The sequence below is a fragment of the Triturus cristatus genome, chromosome 8, assembly GCF_964204655.1.
Source record: "Triturus cristatus chromosome 8, aTriCri1.1, whole genome shotgun sequence".
NCBI classification, from domain to species: Eukaryota; Metazoa; Chordata; class Amphibia; order Caudata; family Salamandridae; genus Triturus; species Triturus cristatus.
The window spans coordinates 1,309,328,234-1,309,340,786 of NC_140591.1; positions in this window are offsets into that span (position 1 = coordinate 1,309,328,234).

The following is a 12,553-nucleotide window of genomic DNA, read 5'->3' on the forward strand; positions in this document are numbered from 1 at the left end:
ACTTCATGCATGACTGGATGAGCTGAAAGTGCCAGGGATTCTTTCATTTGTAGGTGCTAATTAGCACTATTTTGCATTATATAGTGTGTGGTCTATTCACAAACTGCATTTTGTAGTACATTCAGTAGTACTACACTAGTAAATGATATTCACATACCTACTACCTTTCGGCCTCTCCCGTATTTCCGGCTCAGAAACTCTCGACTGACTGCAGAGATCTCCGCAAACATAATTATACATTTTCATAATAAATGTGGAAGAGACAGAGGGAGCAGCTGGGAAATGGAGGATGTTTGCAACTAAAGGAGAGGGGTTTAGGGAGGGTTAAGGAGGGGTTTTGGGAGGGGCAAACACCCACCCACAAAAGTTTAAACCTATTACTAGTCACAAACTTTCCTTCTGGCTTGGGCTTGGGCTTATGTCAGCCAGGTTCAAAGAGAATCTGCCTTTTGTTGCTCTGTTATGTGTTGTAAGGGGTACCTCACTGTGAGACAGAAGAATCAACTTTAGAATATGTTTAGAGCCTAGAACGAAAAATGTATTTGAGATACTTAAGCAAGTTTGAAAAGACAGTTAAAACTTTTATATAGAGATGGAGAAGGAGTCAGTTAAATCTCCAGGTGGAATGGTGGTTTGCAGAAGATAGATGATTCAAGAGCCCAGAGACCTTAATCTTTCAATGATAGTAGTTTAGCAATGAATACAGTTTTTCCACCTTGATAATGTATCTCCTACTTTTATTTAATGAGAAACAATGACAAATCGAATTGAATATTGCCAGATTGTTTTTGAAGATGTTATACTGGCTTAGGGTAAAATGATATAACTTTCAAAAGAAGGGCAGTCTTTAATAAGGGAAAGTGTTCTGAAGATTATCATCAATAATTGATTTTCAGTTGATTAAATAAATGATGTATGTATATGACCTTCATGCTCACACAACATTTGCCTGTGCATGTCTAAAATGTTTCAAAAATAATTTAGCATGCATAATACTATAATGTAGAAATAGGCAAATTTTTATGCAAAATTGGTTGAGAAAACCACGAACTTGCAGCTTAGAGCCTTTCTACTCGAAACCAAGTTTTAGATCCCACTCAATATGGGTTCAGAGAAGGGAACAGTACATAATCCGCCCTTATTAAAAACCACAGGAGAGATAAGGGAGGCCTTGGAGAGGGGAGGTAAGGCTGCCCTAAGTATGTTGGACTTATCTGCGGACTTTGATATGATCCGTCATGATGTATTGATGGACCGCTTGTTGGCATGTGGGGTCCAAGGGAAAGCATGGAAGCTCCTGAAATCCTTTCTGAAGGACAGATCCCAGACAGTGACACTGGGTGAATTCCATTCTAGACCTTTTTCTTTGCCTTGCAGAGTGCCACAGGGTTCTTCGCTTAGCCCCACTCTTTTTAATGTATATGTATCTTCCCTAGCTTCTTTAATTGGTTCCTTTGGCTTCAGCCTGACATCGTATGCAGACGACACGCAAATTGTGGTGGCTCTGCGGCCAGGACAGGCAGCAGGAATCGAAAACCGGTTCCATGATTGTATGGCAGCAATCGGGAGGTGGATGTCACAAAACCGTCTAAAACTGAATTCAGGAAAAACTGAGGTCATCCTATTTGGAAATGATCCCAACTTCTGGACCCCAAATTAAAGGGCAGAAGCGATGGGGACTCTTCCTATACCCTCCAGGAAAGTAAAAAACCTAGGAGTCATAATTGATGAGAAACTAAACTTTGGCAATCAAATCAATGCAGTGGCAACAACTACCTCCTATACAATCAGAATGATTAAGAAAGTTCTCCCCTTCTTGCCGGCTGATAGCCAGCGGACTGTAGTCACTGCACTCATTCTGTCCAGACTTGATTATTGTAACAGCCTTTATTTAAACATACAGGAATGTTTTTTGAATAAATTGCAACTGTTGCAAAATGCGGCAGCAAGGCTGCTTACTGGCACACCCAAATGTTCCCCCTATTACTAAGGAAATCAAAAAACTCCATTGGTTGCCTGTTAGGAAACGGGTGCCCTTCAAAGCTCTTTGCACCGTTTACAAGGCATTCCAAGGCATAGGTCCAGACTACTTGAAACTGCAAATGCAGTGGTACGTACCCAGAAGAACCCTTCGCTCCTGAGGAGCCAAGTTGGTGATAGTACCACCCATTAAAAAAATCTCATGGGGTGGGGGAAGCTTTACTGTGTGTGCAGCAAAGGCCAGGAATGATCTTCCCCTATATTTGAAAAATGCCTCCGACCTCCTTACTTTTAGGAGGGGATTGAAAACCTGGCTTTTGCACCTATAACGTTGCGTCCTACCTAATTTCTCAGAGAATAGTGGTTAGCACCAGGACACACTCGGGTAATCGCCACACTTTACAAATATCTATAACATAACATAACATCACTAGAGTGCCTTGTGCTGAGTCCGATTACATAGCTGAAAGTAAAATAAAACCAGTAATCAGAGTCATGCATGTTATAATTAAAAAATATATATATATTCAATGATACATTTTATGAAATGTATGAATCACATTTCATGAGTAAAAAATAAAATACATTTTAAAATCATTCATTTATTGTTTTATCAGCTAATCTGCATGATAATTATTAATGCTAGTTAGCGGCACTTGTTAAATCGCCGTGTACCACAGAAAACTTTTGCTGTGTTAGCGGAGTATGAACAACACGCCGCTAAATGGCGATATTATTCCCTCCCAGGTGAACTTTCCCACGTTAAGAACAGCGGCACGGTGATATAAATCCTGACGCTAATATGAAAAAAGTGGTGATCGCCCAATTAGCAGCCAGAAACTGCATACTAATTAGTGTGAAACCATGTTTTTTCACGTTAGGCCGGAAAAAACACTATAAAATGCCTGCTTTGTTGCACAAACACAAAAAAAAAGAAAATAGAAGAACCATGGAGGAAGCTGGACCAAATACCGAAGCAAACAACAACTCCACAAAAACCCAGGAGGACCAGGCAGAGACCCTGGGAAGGGGAAAGGAGAAGAGGAAGAGGAAGATCCGGTTCAGTCAGCAGAAAAATCAGGTCCTGATTGAGAAGGTGACAGAAAAACAGCAACAGCTTTTTGTCAGCTTCACAGTGTCATTGGCAACAAAACATCAAATATGGTAGTCCATCGCAGCCAAGGTGAATGCTGTGGAAGAGGCGAGGAGGACAGTGGATGAATGCAAGAAGCGCTGGCATGATGCTAAGCGCAAGACGCAAGACCAAGGCGAAAATTGCAGCCAATCTCAAAGCAGCAATGCAGACGAGAGGTGGGAGTCCAGTGCCAAAGGAGGAGCTGGATGCATAGGAGGAACAGGTGTCCGCTGTCATCAGTGAAGAGACGGTGGTTGGAGTTCTGGGACAGGATACTGCTGAACGGGACCAGACTCATCAGCAACAGGGTGCATAGCAACCAGGGACTGGGGGGACGGGGTGGATGGGCGCAATGGCACTCATGCCCAATTAAATATCTCTCAGTGCACACCCACTGTGGATCATGTTACGGATACTCTTGTCCCTGGTGACATAGACACATATCACCCTATCCATATTGGTGGGCGCACAGACTTGGAAATATGCACAGAAAAGTAACCCCAATATAGTCCAAGATTCACATCAGACCACAAAATAAGGGCATCATGAAATAGCAAAGGGGCCCATTGACTGGAGATGCGCCAGGGTGTCAAAATGGCCCCCTTGCCTCAACACCACGGATTTGCATGTGCCGGTGTGTCTGAGTAGTGTGCAAGAATGTGCATGTGCATCAAGGGGGACCTTACTGCACATACACAATCTTTCACACAACTCAGACACATGGGCACAATGTTGCATGTGTGCAGACGTTGGTGGTGGCATGCCTACTCATGCACATAATCAGTCACATTCACAGTGCATCCTAATTTTGGCGCCAGAGAGATGTGGCCTTTTGAAGGCGAATTGTATGAGGCAAGGGGGCCATTCTGACATCCTACCGCATCTCCAGTCAATGTGCCCCCTTGCTTGTTCATGAGATGCAGTCCTGTGTAAACCAAGTGAGAAAGCATCTAGTGAGTCTGCATACCATGAACACATGCATTGTCACAACAAAGTGATCCTGTAGCCATCTGTCTAAAAGGTGCATATCCCACAATGCACACATTCAGCAGACTTGAGTCCAAATGTGATGTCATACTATGAGCAGGGGGGATATGCCTACAACACTACAGTGCATGGACTATGCATATCAGGAATGTGTCACCCAAATATGTATGACATGACTTGTCTGTGTGCCATACTCACAGAACTACAATGTCCCTGTAAAGAAGTATGACAACCTAATTATGACAACAATCAAGAATAGCAAAGTAGCACTAAATAATGGCAAGTAGCTGAATGGCACCATAACCCTTAGGTCAAAATGCACTCCTCCACTCTCAAGTGAACACTGTGCCATACAGAAACAGCATTCCACATCAGTCCCGGTGTGAGTCGCCCATTAGACCATGATGTGCATGTAAACCTGCCTGCTTGGTAAGTCTACTGTGTCAGTGAACAAATATGCAGTCATGTATGTTATCATCCACACACAAACCCCGGCATTCAATAATCGGAACCAGGACAGCATGTATCATCTATGTGAATATCTGCATGGCAAATACAGAAACACACTTCAGCCTGCTATTTGCATCTGATGGGAGGGGGTGTGTGTGATAGTGCCTGAGCACCACTGATACGCCTATGGAAATCCACATCCATCAAATCTAGGCCCACTTTCACACCACACGTGGGACCAACGGTGAGGGGAATGGGTGTTTTCACTTTCTGTTCAGCCTGCAACAACAATAGAAACTCACACTGCACCATACTCACAATGGGTAAGCCAACAGGAGGGCAGTAAGCAATGCATGCAAGGAAAAACATGACTGACAACATGCACACAAGAGAAATCACAAGAGCCAAAGCTACCTGGATGTACATTAATACTGCATTGTGCAGCACACATAGAAACAGCTATTAGCCCATCACTGCCAATCTGCCTAAAGGGGTCCCTCATCACAAATAACCATTCTTGCACCGAACCCATGCACATGTGCACTACCCAGCAAACCTGACTGTCTGTGAGCCACACTGACAAGGCAAGTGACAGTGCATGATGAATTGCATGCCTGCACCATAAACATTTTAACATGGTGCAGCCACGTTCACTGAAGTGGCTGAGTGTGGAGTTCATCGTTAAAGGAGCAAACTACACTCTGACACTTCCTCATGTACATATGGCCCCTGATGTAAAGAAGACATCTGCTGCCAAACAATGCACAAGTGTCCTAACTCTGAACAAGACCCATATTTACTCCAGCTTGCAACATCTCATCATTGTAAATGCACAGAAGTGAAAGGCTCACTGGCTGAAAGGGATATGGGGCAATAAAACCAAAGCTGCAAGGGTGACTCTCCCACAATGCAGTTCACGGACATAAATCTTAGCTAATCAACATTGACTACAAACTGCATCACTTCCACTACTGAGCCGAGGACACAACTGGTGCCGCTTGTTTCTAGAAATGGGCCATTCACATTTGGCATAGCTATAAACTGTGAAATGATAATGTACAACTACAACGTCACATCCGTGATGTTGCACAAATAATCACTATCCGGCATCTAATAGGCATCTCCTCCTAAACTGTCAGAATGGACATTGTCATGTAGTCTGCTTGTAAACTCATCCAATCCATGACCATACTTGAAACACACATTTAATGGCATCTCCCCTTTACATTTCAGAGGACGAAACATCACCTCCTGTAACGCAGCCTGTCCCACTCTTCACTGATGAAGATGAGGAATTTTCCACCATTAACCAGGACACCCTCCAATAGCTGCTAGACTCATTTAGTACACTACCTCCGGAAGCAGAGCCATCCAGGTGCGTCGTGGAAAGTCCACCTCCGTATAAACCACCCACCAGCAAACACCTACCACCACAGCTGTCTCCCAGGACCTTGAGGACCCACTTCTGGCATTTCAACGCATTGTGGTAGAGGTCCAGCAGGAGATGGCTGATCTTGTGCTGGTGGGTTTTGCAGCCTGGTGGCCAAACTCGGTGCCATACGTGGGTGTCTGAGTCCTATTCAGGACCACCTACAGAGCATCACCGACACCCACAGTCGGCTTCATGCTATCTGACATTCCATGGCTGATATCGCTGGAGTTATGACTCAGAGACAAGAACAACTGTCCAGTCAGAGTGGCTCCATCAATGTCAGGCAGGAGTTGGTCCGCATGCCAATGATAATGGAGAACATGGAGCGGATGCAAGCGGAACAAATTGCTTCCATGGCTGCACACCAACGAGACGTATTTGGAATCTTCCATGCCCTGCAGCTGATCATCACTGCATTGCTGCATCAAGGTTTGGCACAGATGAATGCTGCAGCTGCTTCCACATCCACATCTCCACCCCCTGATGTGTCAGTGCCTCACAGTGCTGCAGTCAATCTACCACCAAGCACATGTGAGGCACATGACACATCCGGGGACAAAGATGTGGATGAATCTACATTATTGCAAAGAAGAAAGCTGTAGCATCCATCTGTGCCAAATGGACTGTTTTTCCTTGGATCAGTGCTTAGCATCATGACCCGGAACATCAGCTTCCACTAACCCCAGATTCACTCTTTGACACTCACCTTGGACTTCAGTATGCACTGCCATGATTTGTGTTGTTCCCATTGACACTGCAATCAACCTGCTGACTGAACTCAACCTCTTCCTCTGGACATGTCACCCCTGAAGTACTCTGTCAGGCCCTCACTGGGCTTCTCTGGAATGTGGGGCTTGTTTGAGCCAAGTCCTGGCCCAGTCTCCAACAGAGACAATGTGCATTAAAACAAAAATATTGAAGTTTCACATGTGTGGGTTGTCTATGACCATTAAAGTATAGAAGTCTGTAACAATGTTGGGCCTGTGAATCCATCAAAACGTACACCAAGGAACATATGAGAAATGTCCATGTTTAACTGTGTCCCATATAGGCAGTGAGATGACCTGGTATGTGTGAACTAGCCGTGCCCTCATTGCTCAAATACAACATTCTAGCAAGATCCCAACTTAGCCCTACGTACACGATGGAAATAGACATGTGTGCAAATATTTCCAAGTGAGTTGTATGCCACAAGTAGTGTCTCCCTTAACCATTGCTACACAGTCTCACTTGGCAGATCTACTCACACTCTATGGGGTGGACAAGGCTTGTTGTGATAGGGCACATTGCATGCCACATACCAAGATAGAGCACACCATATTCACATAGATGAAGAATCGTTAGGGCATATGTCTACCAGCCGCTATGGGAACCACAATGTGTGCTTCAGTGAAGTGGTGTTGGCAATAGGGACTCATCCCAAAGTGCAAGTCCTCAGTCAGCCCCTTCCTGTGGACTAACAATGCCTTATCAATAAGGAAGCCTCTCATGCTGTGAACACTGTGAGCGGATAGGGCAATGTGTCCAGGGATGTGTAGTGCACTGCAATTTGCATATTATCAGATACTGTACCACCATTTCAGGGGTGGCATCACTATGAGCCAATGCCAAAAATAGCAGCTGGGAGAAGTGGCTATGAAACTGGCACTACAGGGAGCAACGCTACATTTAACCTTCTGTGTGCAACAGAACTGTGGACCCGATTCACAAAAGTGATCAGAGACAAAATTCTAACTTTACAACTTTCGGTTTTCACAAAAGGCAATTAGGAGTAGTAAAGTTAGGATTCCTAACTTTACTACTCCTAAATGCCTTTTGTGAATACTAAAAGTAGTAACGTTAGGATTTTGTCTCTGATCACTTTTGTGAATCGGGGCCATTCTTCTGCCATATGCCTTGCACATTTGATCCGCAAAATGACAATTTCTGCATGGGCAGAAGGTTGAGCCTCCCTGCACAGGAACATCCAATTCAAATGATGCTGACACACTTGCACTCTGCAGAAATTGTGCTGATGTCTGGGCATGGTAGATGGACTCTGCACCAGGCTCATGTCATATGCAGGGGGTGGACGGAATCTGTGGTACCTGGCGCATACATCCATCTTCATGATGGATAAGAGTTGCAATGTCAATATCTGCTCAAGCCCATGTCCCTACGTTGCGTTGTAAATGGACAGCAATGTTCTGACCACCTCCGTGACTCACACTTAAGATGTCAAACTTCACAAAAGAGTGTCCCTAGACTAGGCCGTAACTCCTACTTGCCACCATGTCATCCATGCAAGTTCACTGTGCTCATAAGGAAAGTATCCTGTCACTATCTATCCAGCTAAGTAACATGTCATGACCACACGTACACATTCAAAAGATTCAATCAATCAGGAGATTATAAAGCGTGCTACTCACCCGTGAGGGTCTCAAGGCGTTGGGGGGGACGGGGTGCCATTCCGGATCAGTCGAAGAGCCAGGTCTTGAGGTTCTTCCTGAAGGTGTGCAGGGTGGGGGAGCATCTAATGCTGACGGGGAGCTCATTCCAGGTCTTTGCTGCGATGTAGGAGAAAACTCTTCCACCTGCTCTGGTTCTGCAGGTACGTGGGGTCTCTGCCAGAGCATGGTCGGCAGAGCGGAGGTTCCTTTTGGGTATGTGGAAGGAGACTCTTTCGTTGAGGTATTTGGGTTCGATGTTGTGGAGGGATTTGTAGGCATGGGTGAGTAGTTTGAATGTTACTCTTTTCTCGATGGGTGCCAGGGGAGGTCTCATGGGTGCTGGGTCATGTGCTCGTGTCGTGGGGTTCCGAGGACGAGTCTGGCTGCGATGTTCTGGATGGTCTGGAGCTTTTGCAGTAGGGTGTTGTTGATTCCGGCATAGAGGACTTTGCCGTAGTCCAATCTGCTGATTATGAGTGCATGGGTGATGGTCTTTCTGCATTCAGGGGGGATCCACTTGAAGGTCTTGCGGAGTATGTGGAGGGAGTTGAAGCAGGTGGAGGCTACGGCATTGATCTGGTGGGTCAAGGTGAGGGAGGAGTCTAGGATGATGCCGAGGTTCCGGACTTGGTCCATCGGGGTTGGAGGGTTTCCGAGGGCATGGGGCCACGAGGAGCTGTCCATTGCCATTTGGAGGGTCCAAGGATGAGGACTTCTGTCTTCTCTGGGTTCAGTTTTAGGCAGCTGTCGCTCATCCAGGCTGGGACATCTTTCATTTCTTTTTGGAAGTTGAGCCTGGTGTCTTCGGGTTCTTCATGAGAGAGAGGATGAGCTGGGTGTAGTCAGCATAAGATACTATGCTGAGTCCTGTCTGACAATGACGGCGAGGTGGGCCATGTAGGTGTTGAAAAGTGTGGGGTTGAGCGAAGATACTTGGGGTACTCCGCAGTTGATCTCAGTGGGTTCGGAGAGGAAGGGAGGGAGTCTGATCCTTTGGATTCTGCTGAAGAGAAAGGAGCAGATCCAGTTGAGGGCGGTTCCCTATATACCGGCGTCATGGAGTTTGGCTGAAAGCGTGCAATGGGAGATATGTCGAAGGCTGCCGAGAGGTCTAGTAGGATGAGGGCCGCAGTGTGGCCCTGGTCAAGTAGCATGCAGAAGTCATCGGTGGCGGCGAAGAGGGTGGTCTTGGTGCAGTGGTTTCTCCGAAATCCAGACTGGGAGGAGTCGAGGATAGCTTTCTCTTCAATGAAGGTGGCTAGTTGGACGTTGATGAATCTCTCAGTGACCTTGGCTGCGGAGAGAAGGAGAGAGATGGGCCGGTAATTTTTCAGGTTCGTCGGGTCGGCCAAGGTAAAAAGCAACACTCCACCAAATCACCCCTGACATAAGTGCAACCAAAATAATTTATCCTAAACTAACACTAATTCCTACTACTACTAACCTAATCTAAACTAACTGGAACTAAGTGAATGCAAACCTAAACTATCTACCATAAGTATTCCTAAACACGCAACAACATATCTAAGACATCAACACCCCTCCCACACTTAAAGCACATCATGAGACTGGACAAAGGCATCTAAGCTAAACATAAACTAAAGACACAGTTATCCTACACAAATATATATTTGTTTTATTTTTTTATAACATCAAAGACATCAACCCCCCCACCCAAAGGATAAGGAAACTTATCCCCAAATACTATAGAATAATAAATATCTAAAACTAGCTTAAAATCTAACACTACCTATATACCTACACTACAACTACACTACCTAACACTTAAAATACTTACCTAGCACTCACTAAGAACAATAAATAACATTGGGGGAAGGGAGAAGAGGGGGAAGGGGATCAAAATGTCCAGTCAATATGGGAGACCAAGGGCTGCCTTTAGGTCCTGCAGGTGCCTGATATGCTCGCCATCTCAAGTAAAATTTCAGCAAGCATAACATTGTTGTCCATTACTGTGCGCCCGCACAGTGAAAGGCACCACCTGATCTGCTGGCATTCTCCCTTGTGTGTGTGATGTGGAAGGAGGATGTGTTGCTGCCTGTCCACGCCGTGAGCCACGCCTGTTGCCAGAGGGGCAAGGGATGGCCTGTGTGACACTCTGCTTACCATGGGTCATTACCTCGGGCACCGACTTCCAACTCCCAGCTGCCCTGTCTTCTTGGTACCTCCGTGCCATGTTGTGATATCCCTTTAAGACCTTGCGGATATGGAGGTACTGGTCCTTCCTCACCTGGAAGGTGTGGGACTCCTCTGACGGCATGTTGTCTGTCAAATAAGAGCAGTGACAAAATGTGAGTCATGATGACCATGTCAATGTTCCCCATTCTGCTCAGCAACACAAGGTCAGTGAAACACGGGAGCCTACATTATAAAGTAACATTGTGAAGTTATAAAGTGATCTGGACAATGAAATGTTGAAACCAGGAGCAGTGACAACATGCTGTGGAGACTGACATGACAGTGCATGGCATGTGACAGGTTGTGTCACAACCAAATGAGACTGTCAGTGTCAAATGATGGTGCTGTAACATACCCTGACTGAGAGTGACATGTGCAAGGAATTGGAGGAGGGAGGCATTAGCCCTCCGGGTATAGCGCCTCGCTCATCCTCTTCTGTAGCACAGTGCTGCATCCTATGTACAATAATCAGGTGCAGCCCTGCATGTCCCCCAGCAACGGCGTGAGCTTCATCAACTCAGCGCCAACATAGGCACCCTTGCACATATGGAGACACGTTAGGTGGCTGAACACTGACTTGTACATGAGGCGCAGGCACTCTCTTCACCACAACTTCACAATAAGTTATGCAGAGCTGGCAAGAGGGGTAAACAGCGTTTACTCACATTCTATGAATCTGCATGTCTTTGATCCGCAATTCTTACTCCGTTGACAATTTACAATGCAGGGCTTTACATTGCAAACTGTTACAATGCATTCCCCAAAGTTTTAACAAATAACGTTGTAGAGGCCTGCGTTGTTAAATATATTGCACAGAAATAACTGCAGAGCAAAAGCAGGCGGGGTAAATGCATGTGGAGTACTGTCATAAATTTGGCAAGAGGGGCTTATAAATTTGCCCCTGAGTCTACCAGGAGAATGACCCCAAGGAGACAGCTTGGCAACACCATTGCAGTGGCAAAACATGCCAATGAGATATATAGGGCCCTCTATGCTACACATTTGGGTAACATGCCATTGATATCCTTGGCTTAAAGCTACGCGCCTGCCACTTCTGTGAAGCTGGTATGCAGCATACCTACAATAGTACTGTGCAGACCTGTGTCTGACTATGCACGGCCTGAAAACCACTATCTCCTTGTGCATGATTGGGCACACTTGCACAGTCATCTCAGTCAAGGATGTACATGCATTCCTAGTCTGGTCATACTCATCAGCAACACCACTCACATGTCTCCTCTCCTATCTGTACGCTCTGTAATCCACATGCATGTGCTGTAGTGACAGAACCCATAGATATCACATGAATGGGTATCACTGACTTGGGATGTGCAAAGTTACATCTGGAAGACATATGCATTGCTCCATCTTCACTTCAGTAATTTGTATTTGTACACACTTCCACATAACATCATCACACTGAAGGCAAGGCACATGTGTTGCACACCCATACTGCATACTACAACGCCAATGATTTCACCCAGACATTCATCACATCTGACAAAGCAAATATTTAATGGCCGAACTCACCAGTGGCGTGTGGGTCCTTAAAGGTGTCGATATCCCCTTGTGTGATGAGTTGTCTGCCAGCTGTGAGACATGAAAAGAAGCGTGTGTTGGTATCAGATGTAAAATCACACGTGTCCTGTTCATCATACAATTCAGCACCATCACTGACAATGATCTGTGACTGTACTGTTGCAGTCCATGTTGCACTCCATGATTGTGTCTACTTTACCTGTCATTCCCACAAGACCTGAGAATGCTGAGTTGGGCCAACAAGACAACGATGCTGACAAATTTGTACATACTACTTATGTGGCACATTCCCAAGGCCCCATTTCTTCACCCAACATGATGTTATACATGCTCTGTGGACGACAGGATTGCTGCCGATCGCACAAGGCTGTGTCCCAACTGTTGGTGGTGTATGACACTGTGGAG